Genomic DNA, 19,393 nt, shown 5'->3' on the forward strand with positions numbered 1-19,393 from the left:
TGTATTGGAGACAGGATGCAGGTACACAGGGCTAAGAGAAGAAAAAGGTAATCTTTCTAAAAGTGCAAAAACAACAGTTGAGAGACAAAATGCAGAACAATGCCATACATTCACCCCAGTACAGAGATCTGGAGATCTGGGCCTAAAACCATCGTTTTTTTATTTGCTCACCATGCCATTCCAGTATGAACACAGCCATATGCAAATCAGTCTTGACCCTGTGCCTCATGGGAACAGTCCAGTCCAAACTGCCAAGCCAGGTTCCCCCTGGACTGGAAACAAGCATCCTAGGTGGCAGTTTTAAAAGGATAATACTACATTTGACTTGACCAGTAAAGAGGATTTATAATTACCCCTCCAGTGATATGAAATTAGACAGATCTACTCTTTCTCAAGCAGAAATTACAGCTTAAAATAATTGGACTATGGAATTCCCTATGTAACCCTATGAGATGGGCAGGCCTCAACTCAATGAACAATGAATGTAGGTGTTATTTACGACCAGGACATGCAAAACTTAAAAGTGCATGTCATTACCTTTTCATTATACAGTAACCTGCCCAATGGGTTACCTAGGGCCTACCTTAGAGGGGATGCATGTGTAATAAAAGAGGAGTTTACGGCTTGCCAAGTCGACATGGCAGTGGAAACAGCACACACAGGCTAAGCAGTGGTAGGCCTGAGATATGTTTTAAGTGCTACTTATGTGGGGGCATCAGTGCTGCAGGCCCACTAGTTACATTTAATTTACAGGCCCATGGCACATGTAGTGCACTCTACTAGGAACATATAGGTAAATTAAATATGTCAAATTAGGATACGTCAATCTAACCATGTTTAGGGGAGAGAGCACATGCACTTTAGCACGGGTTGGCAGTGATAAAGCATTCAAAGTCATAAGGCCAATAAAAATAATTCAGCAAAATTGGAGGCAATCAGGGAAAAGTTAGGGTAGAAGACCGCACTGGGCTGACAGGTCTAACATGGGGGAATACAGTAATGGATTACTGCCAAATGGGAAATGCTACTGCTAAGCCATTACCTTAGGAAGAAATCAGCCTTTAGCATATTTCCTGAATGAGGTTATCAATACATTCACTGTGTACGAGCATTAATCTTTACCCTACATATAATGTGATTTTAAACCTTCCTCAGGATTGAATCCTATCGGTAACCAATTATCAATTTCTTCTTTAATTACCATTTTATACAAATAATGTCTGATGTCATGAAACCACCCTGTATGCCTTATATCATTTTCTCAAAATTGTGGTGAAAAAGTTCTTTGTGGTGCAAGAGAGACAGGGCTGATCAAACACAATTACAATAATCAGAAAGTTCTAAATGGCTCCCATTTGTTCTGACTCCAAATCTGACTCTGGTCTCTATTTCAACATCACAACATAGCCAAGCAAAAACTTGAAATAATTTCAGAATTAATGGTCACCTTGCCGATTATATGACCCATGCCTTCCCGTTCTCACAGCTCTGAGGGGAAATAGAAATACTATTAATGACGAAAGCAGCAGATACTGCTCACTGGTACATATATAAAAGGACCAGTATCTTCCCTCTGTCTTCTCCAAGTCAACAATAATAGGACACCATATAATAGGAGTCACACTCTTAAACACAGGCTCCCTAAGATCTCATCTGTTTTACAAAAACGCATGTTGGATAAGTTAGAATGTATATAATTTGTTTTCTGTCCCTTCCACCTTTTTCTGTCTTGTTTTGTTGCTTGAGCATTCTGTTACACTATAAGAGGGTTGAACAACGTGTGTCCTTTCCCTCTAAAGCATGCAATGCTGATTTGTTTCACTTAAATAGCTTATCTATATTTCTGTTAGGTCATGATTGATGGCACCAGGAATGTACAGGTGGCAAAGACGTTAAATGCTGTACATGGTTTGCAATGTGTGTTCACACCAAGTACGAAAAATATATGGTTTCAACGAGCACCATTGTTTTCTGCCTGGACATAATTTTAAAAGCATTTATAAAGTGCATTACAAGAAAAGTCCCTGTGCCATAAACAAAAAATCAATTTTTGTACATAAGCTAAGTCACCACTAAAATGCCCCATGTAAGCACAAACGGCTTAGTGATTAATATATAAACATTGTGGCATACTACGTTGATTGGGGGATAGTATGCCCTCAGTCAAAAATAACCCAAAAACTATTTTTACTGAGTAGGTAAAGTTGGATTTAGCTTTAATACATTTAGTTATTCATAAAAACACTTTTCCATAATTTAGTGTGGGAAAATGCTGAAGAAATAATTCAAAGGTTTTATTTCCACATTTAAACATCAAATTAATCATCATAATCTTTATTTCGGTTGTAAAGCCATAAAAGATAAGCACATATTCTTCCTTAGCAGTAGAGCCCAGGATACAATTAACACAAGTAGAAGTAGATATTTAGTACACCAGGTTCAAATGGTCAAGTATCACGTAATGAGAATTGTAAACACAGAGGAAATCACTAAGATACAGCATTTCTATTTGTGTACTTAATTAAAAATCAAGTAAAAAGGGGGGGCGTGGCTTGGCGGGCGAAGATGGCGGTCGCAGCCTTGTAGAGCTCCCGCCGGCCCGGACTTAATTCGATCATTTATCCTGGCCCCCGAGCCCGCTGTTGATACCCAGTGGTAGGCATCGATCTGGCAAAGTCTCCTGTCTACTTTGGTGTGTCGATCCTGCATTTCCTCCCTTCCTGTGATCGGAGGGAGACGGCGGCGACGTGCGGCCTGGTGACCGGCCGGAGACCGGGGTCCTCGAGTTTCGCGACGCCTGGTGGCGGTTGCGATCTGGCGGGTACGGGTGGCACCCACTACGCCGCCCTCGGCTCAACTCTACAGCTGCGATCGCCTGGAGATCGGGACGGTGCCACTAGCTCCTACTCATCGGGAGGACGGCTCTTCCCCTGTGTGACCAGAGAGAGGCGACGACACTGCGTGGCCTCGCGACAGGCTGGAGACTGGGGTCCCTGAGCCCCGAGGCGGCCGGTGACCGACTGGCGGACGGTGGTGGCATCCGCTACACCGCTCCTGGCCCGGCCCGCTGGCTACGGCTGCCCACGGATCACGGAGCCGCAGCTTATTTCTGTACTTTGGACGGCCGCTCGTGGCGACGAGTGTGGGTGAGGCCTGTCCCACCCGGGTGAAGCCGGGACCTCGATTTTCGCGACACTGGATTTGTGCCGACCGGCCCGCCTTCTCCTTTGAGACTTCATTTCTGCCGTCCCATCCAAGACCTGCGACAGTGCCCGACGGTTCCGGGGTGGTGTCCGCCCTGCCCGGCGTGTGCCATGACCAGAGATAGAGGGGGTGGCCCGCCTAGACATGGCCCCATCGATAGATTCACCGGGCCGAGTGGCGGCTCGGGGGCGGCCGGTGGCAGCGGTGGCCCTGGACCAGACAATGCAGCTATACTGGCGGCCATCACCCAGTCCCGGGACATGCTTGATGCCAAAATTGGGGCGGTCGGGGCGGATGTCACGCTCCTGCGCCAGGACCTCCGCAACGCGGTGGAGTGGATCACCGGGGCTGAGACCCGCATCACAGCGACCGAGGCTGACATTGGCGCCCTAAAGAAACGATTGGCGGAGGTGGAGGGCGTTCAAAAGACACTGGCGGCCCGCAAGGAGGATGCCGAAGGGCGCGCGCGGAGGAATAACCTCCGCTTTATCGGCTTTCCGGAGCGGTGCGAGAAGGACAGCATGGAGCGGTTCTTGACCCAGTGGCTAGAGAGATGGCTCCCCGAAGGGGCACTGTCTACGTGCTTCGTGATCGAGAGGGCCCACAGGGCTCTGACCCGGCGGCCGCCGGAGGGTGAGCGCCCACGGCTTGTCATCGCCCGGCTGCTGAATTGCCATGACCGGGATGTTGTCCTGTGGGAGGCGAGGAACAAGGGCTCGCTCGCCTTCGAGAATCATACTATCATGATTTTCCCAGACTACACGAAGATGGTACAGCAACAGAGACAATCCTTCATGGACGCTAAGGCTAAGCTGAGGGGCCTCAAGCTCCAATACTCTCTCCTGTATCCAGCCCGCCTGCGGGTGGTATATCAGTCCCGGACTCATTTCTTCGATTCACCGGAGGAGGTGTTCCGCTGGACCGACGAAGCGGTGCGACTCAGGCCGCACGCCCAGCCGGGGCTGGACCCGGGCAGGTCCCAGGGATCGTCGCCGGAGCGGACGGATCGCCCGAACAGGAAGGGCCGCCATCGGAGGTCTCGCTCCAAGAAGAGGTCGGCCTCCGCCAGTGCATCGCAGTCGGGTGGTGCCAGGGACTCAGAGCACTCCGATGCGGGCAGCTGAACATTGCCGGGACTAGACTCTTTTTGCTGAACACTGAAATGCCCTACTTTGGCTGGTGAGACTGTTCTATTCTGTCTTTTGTATGCCGGTCGGTTCCCATGTGAGGACTCCAGTTGTTTGTCATGGGGACGCAGTGGGGCTCGGGGGGTACCGTTTGTGGGCCTCAGACCCTCACGGATGTGAGTGTTGTTGGGGGGGTGGTGTGTGTGTCATGGTTGGGTTGTTGGGATCCATTGGTATGGGGGGCCCTGGGTCCTCTGTTTTGGACCCGGGTCTCTCCATGCCGCGACAGATACTTCAACGTTCTCTGAGGTATTGGGGTGGTGGGTGTCGGGTGTGGGGGGGGGTTCTTGTGTTGCAAATGTTGGGGGGGTTCTGGGTTGGGGGGGGGTTGCTGAGTATATGGGCTGGGGGGGGTGGGACCACACGTGTCTGAGGCTTTGATTTTTGTTGATCTGCGGGTTGCGCCAGGGTGGGACGGGGGGCAGGATTCTGGACTCTGTGATGATAATGGCTGATACTGTGACTATGTCTCCTCAAAAGTCCCTGCGGGTTGTGACATGGAATGTGAGGGGTATCCTAGATAAGATCAAGCATGGGGCTGTGCTGCGATGGGGGAAGAGGGAGATGGTGGATGTGCTCCTGCTCCAGGAGACTCACATGCTGGGTTCTAAGGCCCTTAGCCTCCAGAGGTTTGGATATCAACAGGTTTATCATGCTGGCTTTACGAGGGGGTCGCGGGGGGTGGCCATATTGATACACCGTAGGGTGGCTTATGTTCATGAGAAACAATGGATCGATCCTCAGGGCAGGTTTGTCTTTATCAAGGGCCTGCTGGGTTCCGAGCCAGTGGTCTTTGGTAGTGTATACGCCCCTCCCCCCCTGCAGTGGGCCTTGTCCGAGCGGCTGTTTGCGCTGTGGGACGAGATTCCAGAGGTTCTGACCATGGTGGGGGGCGACTGGAACGAGGTCATGGATGTGGGCCTGGATCGCCTGAGACGAGCCCCTGTTGTCTCTGACCCCCCCCCCCGCGGCTGCTCCCACCAGATTGTGTGCGACTGTGAGTGGTTTGGGTTGGATTGATGTGTGGCGGCATTTTCACCCTGCGGTGCGTGCATTCACGTATGTATCGGCGGTGCATGGGTCCTTCTTGAGACTAGATTATTTGTTTGTGCCGGGTGCCTGCCTGAGTCGCGTCCGGGATGCCGCGATACTCCCCAGAGGCCTCTCGGATCATTCCCCTGTCATGGCTACCGTGACCCTCCCCTCTACACGACAACCTTTTCGCTGGCGTATGTCCTCCTGGCAGCTGCAGCGGCCGGAGTACGTGAACCACTTACGCGAAGCGATTGACCACTTCTGGCGCGAGAATTTGGTGGGGGATGTCGATGCACTGGTTGTGTGAGAGGCGCTGAAGCCTACGCTCCGGGGCGTTGATATAGCTTGGTGTGTGGCAGCTCGGCAAAAACATCGGGAGGCCATTGTGACTGCCGCGGCCCGCGTGGAGGAGCTGGAGCAGCGTGGTCGGCTCGGGGGTGATGAGGGCGTCGTGAGACAGCTCCTGCAGGCCCAACAGATGTATGCTTCGGTCCTGTACGAGGAGGCCCGACAGGCGTGGCTCGCCACGCGCAGCAGGGTGTACCAGTGGGGCGACAAGTCCTGCACCATGTTGCATAGGCTTTGCCAAGCGACTTTCCAGCCCCTAGTGCTGCCTGGTCTCACGGCGGACGACGGCTCGGTCATGACCGACCCAGGTTTGCTGGCGGCTAGCTTTGCCCGTTATTACCAGGCACAATACGCTCCTCGTGACCCTTTGATGGTGGACGAGATTGCCTCATACCTGGACGACCTGCTCCCGCAGGCAGTCCCCGACGAGACCAGAACCGCCTTGGAGGCCCCGCTTACATCTGAGGAACTCGGGGAGGCCCTTGGCCAGTTAAACACTGGAAAGGCGCCCGGCCCGAGCGGTTATCCTAGTGAATTCTACAAAAAGTTCCATGTCCAGCTGGGACCCCACTTTCGCAGTGCCCTGGAGGCGGCGCGGACTCGGGGCGAGTTGCCACCAGACTGGCGTCATGCCGAGATAGTGGTATTCTTGAAGCCGGGCAGGGCGCCGGACCGGCACGACTCTTACAGGCCGATCTCCCTTCTCAACATCGAGGCCAAGATCTTGGCGGAAGGCCCTGGCGAACCGCCTCTTGCCTCACATTGCCAACCTGGTCCACCCCGACCAGGCCGGATTCATGCCGCGCAGGGCCACCCGGCATAATATCCGGCGGGCGCAGGCGGCGGTTGACGCCATGGGTGCTAGGGATGAACAGGCTGCACTCCTTCTTGTGGACATGGACCGAGCCTTTGATTCGGTGAGTTGGGCATATTTGTTTACCTTGTTAGCCCGCCTCAATTTAGGGCCTGTCTTCCTGTTGTATGTTCGTCTCCTCTACACTAATGTTACGGCGTCGGTCCGCGTGGCCGGCGCGGTCTCTGGGCGCTTTCGCATCGGTCGTGGTACTCGACAGGGTTGCCCGCTGTCCCCCTACCTATTCGCCCTCGCCATGGAGCCCCTGGCGTCGCGGATACGAACGGATGCCCAATTACGTGGCTTTGTCTGGAACGATGACCTGGCGGATAGGATTGCACTGTATGCAGATGACGTCCTTCTATTCCTTACTGATCTGCGGCGCTCGGGTCCCCGGGTTTTGGAGATCATGCGGGGGTTTGGCGAGGTCTCGGGGCTTCACCTTAATCTAAACAAATCAACCCTGTGGATTTTGGGTGGCGGAGTGGTTGCCGACCCATGGGCCGCCAAATTGCGTGTGGCGACAGATGGCCTGAAGTATCTAGGCGTCTTTCTCACGGACTCGCGGGCCGTGGCCTGGGCACGCAGTGTCTTGCCGGTGTGGGAACGGGTCCAAACGGATGTTAAAACTTGGTCCAGAATGCCCCTCACAATCTTTGGGAGGTCAGCCGTCTTTAAAATGGTGGCACTGCCGAGGCTTCTGTACCAACTCCAAAACTTCCCGCACCCCATTGGCATGGAGTGGTTCCGCCAGGTTAACTCTGTGCTGGGCCGCTTCCTGTGGGATGGTGGTGCAGCCAGGGTGGCCTTGAAGACGTGCTTTCTGTCCACCTACTGTGGTGGTTTGGCCACCTCCGACCTCCTCTCCTACTACCAAGCGTCTCACCTGCTTGTCCTCAATGAATGGTGGTATGGTGAGAGGGGTGATCCGGCCTATGCTCTAGAACGACTGCTCATGGAAGATCGCACGCTTCACACTATTCTCTATTCGGCTCGCATACGCCGTGGATTGCCGTTGGTCACTAAGGTGGTGTTTGCAGTGTGGCGGCAATCCCTGCGCCGCATGGGTTGGTGGGGCAAATTAACAGCTGAAACGCCGCTGTGGCACAATGGCCTTCTTCCGGAACTGGCGGCCCTGGCGGGGTTTGAGGGCTGGGAGGCTATTGGAGTTACACAACTGGGCCAGGTTATGTCTGGCACCACCCTCAAGTCCTTCGTGGAGCTCCATGCGGAGTTCCAGATGCCTCAGTCCCAGTTCTTCCGCTACCTCCAGCTGCGGCATGCCCTCGCCCCGAGCATTGCCGGCCTCGACTCCCTGCCGGAGTTCAGCCCGATTGAGGCAAAAGTGTTTATGGGTGACTTGGGAGACAAGAAAGTCTCTAGGATTTATCAGACACTTGTTATCCACTGCTCCTCCACTCTCCGCTCCCTTCGGGAGGCGTGGGAGGTGGACGTGGGCGCCCTTGATGAGGACGATTGGAGGGAGGCGCTGGAATCCCCGCGCGGCACCGCTGTTGCGGTTCGGCTCTGCCTGATACAATTCAAATACTTGCACCGTGCCTATTATACACGTGAGCGTCTGTGGAAGGCTGGCTTGATTGCGTCACCGGAATGCCTGCGCTGTGGGGAAGTGCCTGGCTCCCTGATACATACGGTGTGGTCGTGTGGTCGCCTTGCGGGATTCTGGAGAGGTGTGTGGAGTTGCCTGACTGAGGTCCTGGGTTGGGATCTTCCTCGTACCCACCGGCTGGGCCTACTGCATATCATGGAGGGGGTTGGGGGTAACATATATAAGCGTCACCTGTTGCTCCTGGGTCTGGTTGTGGCAAAACGAGACCTGGCTCGGGCATGGAAATCTGTGAGGGCCCCCCCCTATCTGCGTGGAAGGCTGGGCTAGATTATTTCATGGGCCTTGAAAAACCAGTCTTCGAGGCGCGGGGCTGCCCACGCAAACATTTCAAGATCTGGAAGTGGTGGGCCGACTACCGTGGCCTGTCCTTGGACCCCCCGGCGGAACAGGAGGAGGACATTTGACCGCAGTGACACTTCTGGCCTCAAGTGGCAAAGCCCTGGTTGCGCTATACCTGCTTATTCTTTGTGCATTTCCTTTGTGTTGCTCTTTTGTACACGTGTGGTGGGGGGGGGTGTTGGGTACGGGGGGGTGTAGTTGGGGGTTAGTGTAGGCTGCTAGGGCATCACTAAAACTGAGCTTAATTGGCATTTGCTTCATCCATTATTGTCTATGTCATCATTACATTGATACTGTTGTGGTGATCTTGGTGTGTGAAGATACCACATTCTTGATACTCCTATGCTCAATAAAATTGGTTTTGAAAAAAATCAAGTAACAAGGATAAAATAGGAATAAAGTGTGTGTGCAATAATGACTAACAATATCCACAATTTGAAAAGATTTTGATAAAAACTTTGAGAATAAAGTTGAAAACAGGATCCTAGGGATTAAAACACCATAGAGTTGTAAGATTTTTACTACAGCTGGTCCCTGGCGCAAGGAAAAGTGGACAGGAGTCTTCGCCTAATGGCCCAGAACCGGCCAAGAAATTTTGCAATTGCACATACAAAGGATGCTCTTGTATCCAATCTTAATATCAGTAGTGCGTTAAGATGGCTATGGGTCCCCAACTGTCTACATAGTGGGACCAACCAATTCCTTCCTGGTCTGTCGTAGACTGGACATGCAAAGAAAACCTGGCCCACAGTTTTGTTTGGGTCAGGACAGGATGGGCATCCCTTTGGCTGGCTAATGTTGTTTAGCCAAAGGTTGATAAAGGCATTGATGGGTAAGCAGCCAAACGTAAACTGGGTATACAATTGCCTGTCCCCGTGCACTTTGATGATATCAATATATTTCTCAAGGTATTTCGAGGATGTTATGTCTAAAAAAAGATTGGTTAAGCAACAATGACAAATCCTCAAATAGGAGGTCTGATCTACCCATAGCCCTATTGATGCTTTAGCTGGTCCTTTGAGTACAGTGGTGGAGAGCTAGGAGGCTCATTAGTGCTGCGCGAACAGTGTTAACATATTTTATCCTCCAAATTGTTTTGTTCCTGTCTAGGGTGGAAACTTCGCTAGGAGCAGCAACATAAGGGGCCAGGTCGGGGATGGTGACCAACCTATACCAAAAAAACAAGCGGCGCAGACTTGCTTGGTAATGTATAGACCTAACTCCCAGGTCCAGTTTCAAAAGAAGGAGGGGCATAAAAATCTAATTCATTATTGAAAACAGATATTTGAAAACTTTAGTGTAAAGTAACTTTAAAAAAGAATGATTTGTACTGCTAGAGATAAAACCATTTTAAAAATGACTTGCCTCTCAGCCCTTGTCACGGTCTGCTCGGAGGTAGGTGGAAGTTTAAATGCTAGTCCACTACTCTACACCGAGTAAAGAAGCAAGCAGTGGAAAAAGAAGATTCAACCTACTATTTCATAACAGGGAACAATCTTTGGAATAAGGAGAAATAGAGCAAATGTACTAGGTCGTCTCACAGACGTTTAAATGTTTACTGTTCAAGGTTGCCCTCTCTCCCATTGACGTGTTAAAGGAATCACACACATGGCTGGGGCACCAAGTCAGACTATAAAGACAAAGGTAGATAGAAAGTAATAACAGTAACAGGATAAAGGCTCCCCAACTCGGAGGAGCCGCCACATATGGCAGTGCAGCCGGGCCACAACTGGGGGTTGCAATGTGCTGTGGGCTACAGGTGAAGGCGGTGAGTGATTGGGCAAGCTGGGGGCACAGCACTGGAAGCACTTGCAGTGCTTCCGGATCATTCTCTTAAGCCGCAAGCCTCACCCATAAAAGAAGCTCTGAAGTGGTGAGCAGGTGTCTTTATTCCTGGGCATGGATTCACGATGGACGTCATTCCCCCAGGGGCCAGCACCCCAGGATTCTTTTTTCTTTTTTATCTCCCTCTGGAGGTAGCATCATATGGCGTGCTTTTCGCTCACTGCACAGCTCCAAAGGAATAGCACAGTCGGTCCCGACAGGGAGCTGCACGGGGTCAAGAGTTTCTCTTGCCAGACCCAGGTGTTCTGTGCACTCAGTGGCTCTCTGGTTGGGGTGCACTGCAAGACTGTAGGTGAAGGGTGCCTAAGGTGAGATTATATATTGCTGCACAGAATTGGTTTATGTGTTTTTTTTGCTTTGGTATTGCCACTCTTTCGTTTCAGAGCATTGTTTCGCCCCTGTCCTTGTCCGATGGTTTGAAAAGGAGCTCAGTGGAGGCACTTGCATTTTGCACAAACCATGGGAGTTTGTTCCTGTGTTTGTTGAGTAGAATTAAGTTTGGTTATATTGTTTGTGGTGGGCCCTTTCATATCACAGGTGCTAGTGCATTGTGTTGTGTATGTCATATCATACTAAATATTGAATGTGCTAGTGCATTGAGTGCAATGCTTTTTCCCACAAACCTTTGTGATTTGCAGCCTGGGCTTGTTTGAAAGGCTTGAGGAACTCCTGATTATGTACTGTGATAGTGCTTCTTCAAGGCCCAACGTTGTTTGATCATCCTTTTGCATGTTGGTGGTAAGCCCTTGACTAAGGATGCCTATTAGTGGGAAGAGGGGGTCCAAGTGCCCACGGACAGAGGTGGCGATTGAAGATTTAATTAATAGAATGGATGCAATGGTGGAGATCTTGGCCCTCTTGCGACCATAGGCAAATATAGGGCAGCTTGGTGAACTATTAGCACTGACAGAGAAGTCTAGGAGGTCAGAGGTTGCCCCTTAGGATGGCATTTCCCCCAGCACAGAAGTGGAGCAGGAGTCAGGGAACCCAGAGGGGGTTGGCAGCAGTTGTGGTGGGCAGCCCACAAACCCCGGTGGAAGGTAGCTCTAGTGAGAAAGTTCCACAGGGTAGGTTCTTCCATGTTGTGGTGCCAGCAGTGAGTGGTAGTATTGTTCAAAACTGTAGCAGTTGTATGGTGATTGGGGTTCCTCAGGCGGGAGGCATTGGACAGTCATATTTGGTAGCTAATTTAGCCAGTGTGTTGCATTGGCTGTCCAAGGTGGGAATCTTGTCTACCCCCCTATAGAGGGGGGGTTCACTAGCCTGAGTATCAGACATTGATAATATGGAGAGGGCCAGGAGGCTGGTGGCCTACCATGTCAGTCAGGGGTGGAAGTGGGTGGTGCACCTGTAACAGGTGGCAGTGGAGCACCTCCACTTTAACTCTATAGTATAGGGGGCAGCAGCTCCATCAGGGTGTCAGCGAGCTCAAACCGGTGTCTCTCTTGTGGCAGGGTGAGTTGTGACTTGCAACTTAACACACTTGTTCAGGGAACTTCAGCTCTGGTCGCTCTGGTCATTCTGCTGACTAGCAGAGCTTCGCCTGTGGGCCGAGTGGCGGTAGGGACTGGCCCTCCCTCCCAGGAATCCGCAGTAACAGGTATGGCTCCATTGCCTGCTGTTGGTTTGGGGAATTTTCTGTCTGCGTATGACCAGTTGGGCAGGCATGACACAATGGAAGTAAAAGAACAAATTTGAAAGGGGGGATATGTGGACATGTTTGATCTGATTGTTGATAGGCCCGAACAGGAAGAGGGCAACTGATGCAAAGAGTGCTCTCACTCTAGGGAGTGCAGCTATGGGCCTCACAAAAAGAGGGCTGATGAAATATTAGTAAATTGGGTGAAAGATATTTCAATTTTCCAGGCTATTGTTGCAGGATGCTTTACAAATGTGGATGCCCAACTCATGTGCTATTAGAATAGAATAGTGTGTGTGCATGATGAGTTTAATGGCATGTTGTGAAAGGATTATGATAAGGAGTTCAGGAGAATTAAGGCCACTAGCTCATGCTAGCTTTGGATCAGATTGATGAAACACTTGGTTGCACCTCACGGAGCTGCAACACAGTGAGGCTATTCTCTATCAGCACTTTCCAGTGAGCTCTGGGTTGACTGGTAGCCTGAGTAGGGAGAAGGAGAAAGGTTCATTTTGAGATTTTAGCAAACAATACTGTACCCCGTCACTGAGGACTGGAAATTCAAGCATTGTTGCTCATTATGTGGCCTACCAAAGCACCCTGACTCCAAGTGATTTAGAAAGTCCAAGGAGCTAAGAAACAGAACTGATCGCCCATTCTAGGTCAAAGGCCCCTCCCTGGTCAATTGATTGGCCATGGTCCCATGGCTCAATGTGTACCGTAATCCCAAGGCAGCTCAGGCATTTTAGGAAGGTTTCAAAGAGGGCTTTAGAGTCCCAGCAGAGGGGTGTGATGTCATACCTTATTGCAGAAATGAGCAGTCGTTAAGGTCCAACCCAAAAGTGGCTAGGGGGATGTTGGAAATGGCCCTTTATTGCAGGGTTATCCCCAAACTTTTTTCTTCTTTCTCCTTTTTTTCCATGACCTGTTTGTGTTGGGTTTAGGACTCTGGGCACTTTACCACTGCTAATCAGTGATAACGAGCATATGCTCTCTGTGTAAATTGTTTTATGGATTAGTGTTTCATGAGTAAATATTTGATTTAATTGTTAGTCTCTAGTAAAATACACTGAGTGTGCCCGGGCCTATAAATGAAATGCTATTAGTGAGCCTTTTGTACCGCTTTTGGCCGCCATAAGTGTGGCAGGGTATGCTCAGACGTGAGTCCCTTGCTTACTTTGCCACTGGATTCAAGCAAGCCGGGCTGAAGACGGCTGGAATGCCAGAAACCGGTCCTCGGAAGCTTGTTTCCGGTCCAGGGAGGCATGGCTTGGCAGTTCGGGCTGGACTGTTCCCATGAGGCACAGGGTCAGACTGATTTGCATATAGCCATGTCTGAACTGGGGTGGCAGAGTGGGCTAAAGACTGGTGATGGATTAAACCCAGATCTTTTGACTGGGTGTGAGTGTTTCATTGGTTCAGATGCTCCGTCCATTACTACCCCCTTTTGTACCGCTTTTGGCCGCCATAAGTGTGGCAGGGTATGCTCAGATGTGAGTCCCTTGCTCACTTTGCCACTGGATTCAAGCAAGCCGGGCTGAAGACGGCTGGAATGCCAGAAACTGGTCCTCGGAAGCTTGTTTCTGGTCCAGGGAAGGCATGGCTTGGCAGTTCGGGCTGGACTGTTCCCATGAGGCACAGGGTCAGACTGATTTGCATATAGCCATGTCTGAACTGGGGTGGCAGAGTGGGCTAAAGAACGGTGATGGATTAAACCCAGATCTTTTGACTGGGTGTGAGTGTTTGATTGGTTCAGATGCTCCGTCCATTACCACCCCCTTTTGTACCGCTTTTGGCTGCCATAAGTGTGGCAGGGTATGCTCAGACGTGAGTCCCTTGCTCACGTTGCCACTGGATTGAAGCAAGCCGGGCTGAAGACGGCTGGAATGCCAGAAACCGGTCCTCGGAAGCTTGTTTCCGGTCCAGGGAAGGCATGGCTTGGCAGTTCGGGCTGGACTGTTCCCATGAGGCACAGGGTCAGACTGATTTGCATATAGCCATGTCTGAACTGGGGTGGCAGAGTGGGCTAAAGAACGGTGATGGATTAAACCCAGATCTTTCGACTGGGTGTGAGTGTTTGATTGGTTCAGATGCTCCGTCCATTAACACCCCCTTTTGTACCGCTTTTGGCCGCCATAAGTGTGGCAGGGTATGCTCAGACGTGAGTCCCTTGCTCTCTTTGCCACTGGATTCAAGCAAGCCGGCCTGAAGACGGCTGGAATGCCAGAAACCGGTCCTCGCAAGCTTGTTTCCGGTCCAGGGAAGGCATGGCTTGGCATTTTGGGCTGGACTGTTCCCATGAGGCACAGGGTCCGACTGATTTGCATATGGCCATGTCTGAACTGGGGAGGCTGAGTGAGCTAAAGGATGGTGATGGATTAAACCCAGATCAGTTGACTGGGGGTGAGTGTTTGATTGGTTCAGATGCTCCGTCCATTACCACCCCCTTTTGTACCATTAGTGGGCCTGCAGCACTGATTGTGCCACCCACGTGAGTAGCCTTAAAAAGGTAACTCAGACTTGCCATTGCAGAGTTTGCGCGGAGTTGGTAACTGCCATGTCGACTTGGCCAGTGCACACTCTTGCCAGTCCCTAACCGTCCCTTTTGATACATGTCAGGCACCCCTAAGGTAGGCCCACGGTACCCCTGTGGGCAGGGTGCAGTGTATGTGAAAGGTAGGATATGCCCTGGTGTGTATGGCATGTCCCGATAGTGAATTACAGCCAATTTTGGTTTTCACTATTGCAAGGCTACCTGTTCTCATAGGTCAGAATGGGAAGTTTGAATATAACATCTTATAATCCTAAACCGACCCAGGGAACAAGGTAGAAATTCGAGTTTAGTATGCCTGAACTCAGAATGTTAAAATACATCTTTTAGTGAAGGTGATTTTTACATTCTGTGTTTGAGAACACCACTTTTATGAAGTAGGTATTTTCTTGCTCAGTCATCCCGTGTGCCTCTGCAGGAATGTGGATTGCCTGTCTGGGTTTTGGATGACAGAAGGCTGGGGAGTAGCAGGGGCTTCAGATAGTCTAGGTGGGTCAGGAAAGGGCTGAATAGACCTGGCCTTCGATGGGGGAAGTGGGAGGAGATTTCCTTGCACCCCAAAGGGCCTGCTCTGCCTCTGACAATGCCGTCTCCACCGCCTGCCAGGACATCACACCAGAGAAGGCCAAACCGGTTCTGGCTTGGCACAGACATCCTCTGCCTAGAGGATCGAAGGAATTTTGGATACAAATACTGGGGCCCGGACCCCTGAACTTTAGAACTTTATATGTGTTTTATTTCTAACTATACACATTCAAAGAAGCATTATGACACACATAAGTAATAACACAACTCCTTTTACATTGGGGCTCCAGTTCTCACTGGCAAGTCCCTGTCCCACTCACTCCTCCTAATGTGGTTAGGGTTATTCTCCATTCACTGGTGGCCTCTTCTAGGGAATGCTCACTAAAAGTGTATTTGGTGCACCAGCACCTTTAACAGCAAGTCCTTGGGGCCGGATAGGCCTGTAACAATACTTACCCGCTGCAGCAGCGAAGAATCGTTCAGTGTCTCAGCAGGTGCCCTTACCGCATGCCCTCGAAATGCCTCAGTCCTACTTAGCCAAGTCGGACTGCAGGCTGGAGGCTCAGCAGCACCCAGCAGATACAAGTTTTCTGTGAGCAAACGGGGCCAGCTCCGGCTGCAATCAGAGGTTCCCCAGTGCTTCCTCCTGCACAGTAAGTTCAGCGCTCCCCAACGGGAGATAATCCTGGGATCATGTATTGTGCTTCTCACAAGCAAACATAAGCCTAGCACTTGCTTTCACTAAACACGCACTCCATACCACTACATCTCTCATGTAATCTATTCCTCTCCAGTATACATACACCCAGTACAGCCCCTCACCATGCACGCACTGCACAGCACTGCTCTATCCCTATGCTGCAGCCTTCCCAAACACACATACATCCAGTGCAAAGTCATTGCTTCTGCGCATCACTATACTCATGTAGGCAAAGAGTGAGTGAAGCACATAGCAGGGGACGTTTAAAAAGGTGACTGAACCTGTAGCCCTCACTCCAGTGACACTGGTTAAAGAGGGCATGTTCACTCCTACCCTTGATGTAGGCAGTACCCCTTTACTACTATGAAGGTAGTGCTTTGGGCGCCCCCCCCAGTCCAACAAGACTGCAATCCATGAGACAGGCCTATGTCATGGCACACATGCAGGATCGGTGTGTGCCTATGACAACAAAAATCATCATTAGGAATCCTTGGGGCACTCAGATCAAGTATGCACGTCCATAGGCATGCAGAGGACTTTTCCATCCCAACACTATGCACATATTGTTATGAAAAGTATTTGTCAGCCATGTTTGCCCATTGGTGCCAGATGACCCCAGTGCAGCTCAGCATCTGGGGCACAGTCTCAGTGCACATTCTGTTTTGAGGAGGTGGGGCAGAAAGGTGACTTGCATAACACATTCTATGGTCTTCATGGAAAATGCCTTCAATAGTGGCACATGGCAGATGCAGTAGAACAGTTGTTTGCAAGAAGCCACAGAACCAGCGAACCAGCTGATGATGGCACCGAACATGAGTACGAGGAGCAGGGAAGGCAAAAGAAGTGTAGTGAAGTATAGGAACAACCTCTGTGGAAGAAAAATATTTAAAACTTGTCATAGTTTTCTTCTAAATTAGTTAACACAACCATTTAACACTATGAAAATACATAACCACATAGTGCCAACATTGTATCAATGTGTACTAAATCGATTTAATGAAAAATGATTAAAATGGCATTCCCATAGCTTAAAAAAATGTACAATATGTTTTATTCAGTATTGTTTTTAACGCCTTGATAATTTTCAACAAAGCAATGTGCTGTATTTTTAACCGGTCGGTATATTACTTCAAATGTATGGCTGTAGTCTCCCCCTTTAATGTGTGTATGGGTGCATGTGCAAATCAATGTTTTGAAACACTAGAAATAGTTCAAGAGAAAAATGCAGCTTGACTTTCCTTTACCTAGCCGATTTTCATCTGTTCCTTTGAAGGTCTCTGCCTTCATCTATCCAAAGCGGACAGTTTCAACGGGTCAGCACTTTTAGTTAACAGCAACAAAAAAAACGAGGTTTTGCACGAAAGGCTCTGTAGCAATGTTGTGGCGGAAAGGTTAACAAGGAAAATGAAATCCTCCGAAAGTGTAGAGATCACTGATGCAGCCCGGCCTTTCGGTACTCCCTGGCACGGTTCTGATTCTACACCCTTTAATGCTGTGACACCTGGAACTAATTGTGCATGAGAAATACAGTCTTTCTACCTAATTAAAATTTGGAAGCACTGTTTATATAGTTAGAAGCTCCAGGATCTCTTAACCTCCGACAGTAGGATACACTGTGATACTTTAGCTCATCCACTTAGTGTGTAATAGAGTCGAACTGTGGTTTACATGATGCTTGAAGAGCCTCCTGCTGGTATTTATTACATGCATTGGCCAATACACAGATTGCAGGTTTGTAAAGTGTCATGTCATAACATACACACCATCCATAGCAATTACAAATAAATTGTGGTTACTTTTTGAGCATTCATATCTAGTGTGGAATCTCTATTTGAAGCCATTCAACTGTTTAATTGTGCTTCTCTGTGGGAAAGATTGATTGTTTTTAAAAAAAAGTGTGTTGTTATTTATAACGACAAAGGTCCTCCGCCATCTGTGCATCTTCAACATCCACACCATGTTTCTTTTGTCGAGACAATTCCCCATTGTTTGACATTTTTTGGAACAGCTGAGCAACTCCAAACACCGAGAAACACTTGTTGCAACAGAAACTGTAAAAACCTAGGGGGCAGATTTATGAGTTCTGGCGCATCTCTGCAAATCAGCAGGGATGCGCCAGAACTGATGCGTCACGCAATTCCCTCCTTGCGGCACCACAGATGCGCCGCATTTACAATGCGGCGCACCATGGTGCAAGGAAGGGCAGATGCGTGACGCATCTTGTGGTGTACGGGCGGCGCATTGCTGGAGTAGCGTCGCAAGTGCGACGCAACTCCTGCAATGTACAGAAGCCACCCATACATAACGTGGTGCGTCACTCCTTACGCCTGCTTCAAGCAGGCGTAAGGATTTGACCCAGCAGCGTCGTAAAACTGACTCTGTGAAATCTTGTAGATTTCACTGCGTCAGTTTTACGGGGCTTTCCTACGAGGGAACGCCCACCCTGCGACAGAACGCCCACATGAAACCTGACGCAGGTTTCATGTGGCGCAGAGCTTTACAACGTGACGCATCTCCCTAGATGCCTCATGTTGAAAATAGGTTGCAGGGATGAGCCACGTTTCCACGCCGTTGCGTAACGCAACGGCGGCGTAAACATGGCGCAAGTCCGACATAAATCTGCCCCTTCAGGTTCTTCCTTTAGAAATGAATAAAATGAGTGGGTTTGTTTTGTCATAAAAGGTATAGTTATTGTTCGAGATAAGAACATTTGGGGACATTGATCTGCTTGGGGACATAGGATAGTTTCCCTGGAACTTCCATGGACAAACCCTTAACTCAGCTGATACACTTTAAGAAGCCAGGAGTTACTGGGACCTAGGAGGAGCAGCAGGCATGTTGTTCTGCTTGCTTGCTGCGAAATGGCTGTGGAAGACGCTCTCAAGTGAGAGAGAGAGCACCAGGGGCCTAGCAGAGGACAGGCCTATTGAAGGAGAAAACAAAGATCTGTCCCCAACCAAAGAACTCTTTATATGCAAGGAGAGGTGAATAAAATACTTCTGGTAGCCATGGCTAGCTATCAGGAGCTAACTGAGCTCTAGCACATCCAAATCGACTCTATAAGCCCGCAGAAATTACTTTTTGAAGCTCCGCTGTTCTTTCAGAATATTCCACTAGAGTGGGCCAAGCACGGGAAAGTAAAACAATTATTGGACTTGTCAGGCTTGGAGGGGTCTCAGCCCAAAATGTTGCCTTCCTCTTTCATTTTTCTGCCCTCGTATTTGCTTGCTTTAGGGCTCTTAGCACTTTTCCACTGTTAACCAGTGCTAAAGTGCATGAGCTCACTTTGTACAACATGGTAATATTGACTTATCCCCAATTGGCATATTTAATTTAAATGTAAGTCCCTAGTAAAGTGTACATTTACTAAGGGCCTGCCAATTAAATGCTACTGATTGTGCCACCCAATTAGGTAGCCCTTTAAACATGTCTCTGGCCTCCACTGTGGGCAGATAGGGATATTGTCTAATGACTGAATATTGTGATATGAAGCGGCAGCCCTGAGACTAGTTCTCTACATACAACTGATTGTATCTA

Source organism: Lissotriton vulgaris, chromosome 11 (genome assembly GCF_964263255.1).
Source record: "Lissotriton vulgaris chromosome 11, aLisVul1.2, whole genome shotgun sequence".
Taxonomy (NCBI): domain Eukaryota; kingdom Metazoa; phylum Chordata; class Amphibia; order Caudata; family Salamandridae; genus Lissotriton; species Lissotriton vulgaris.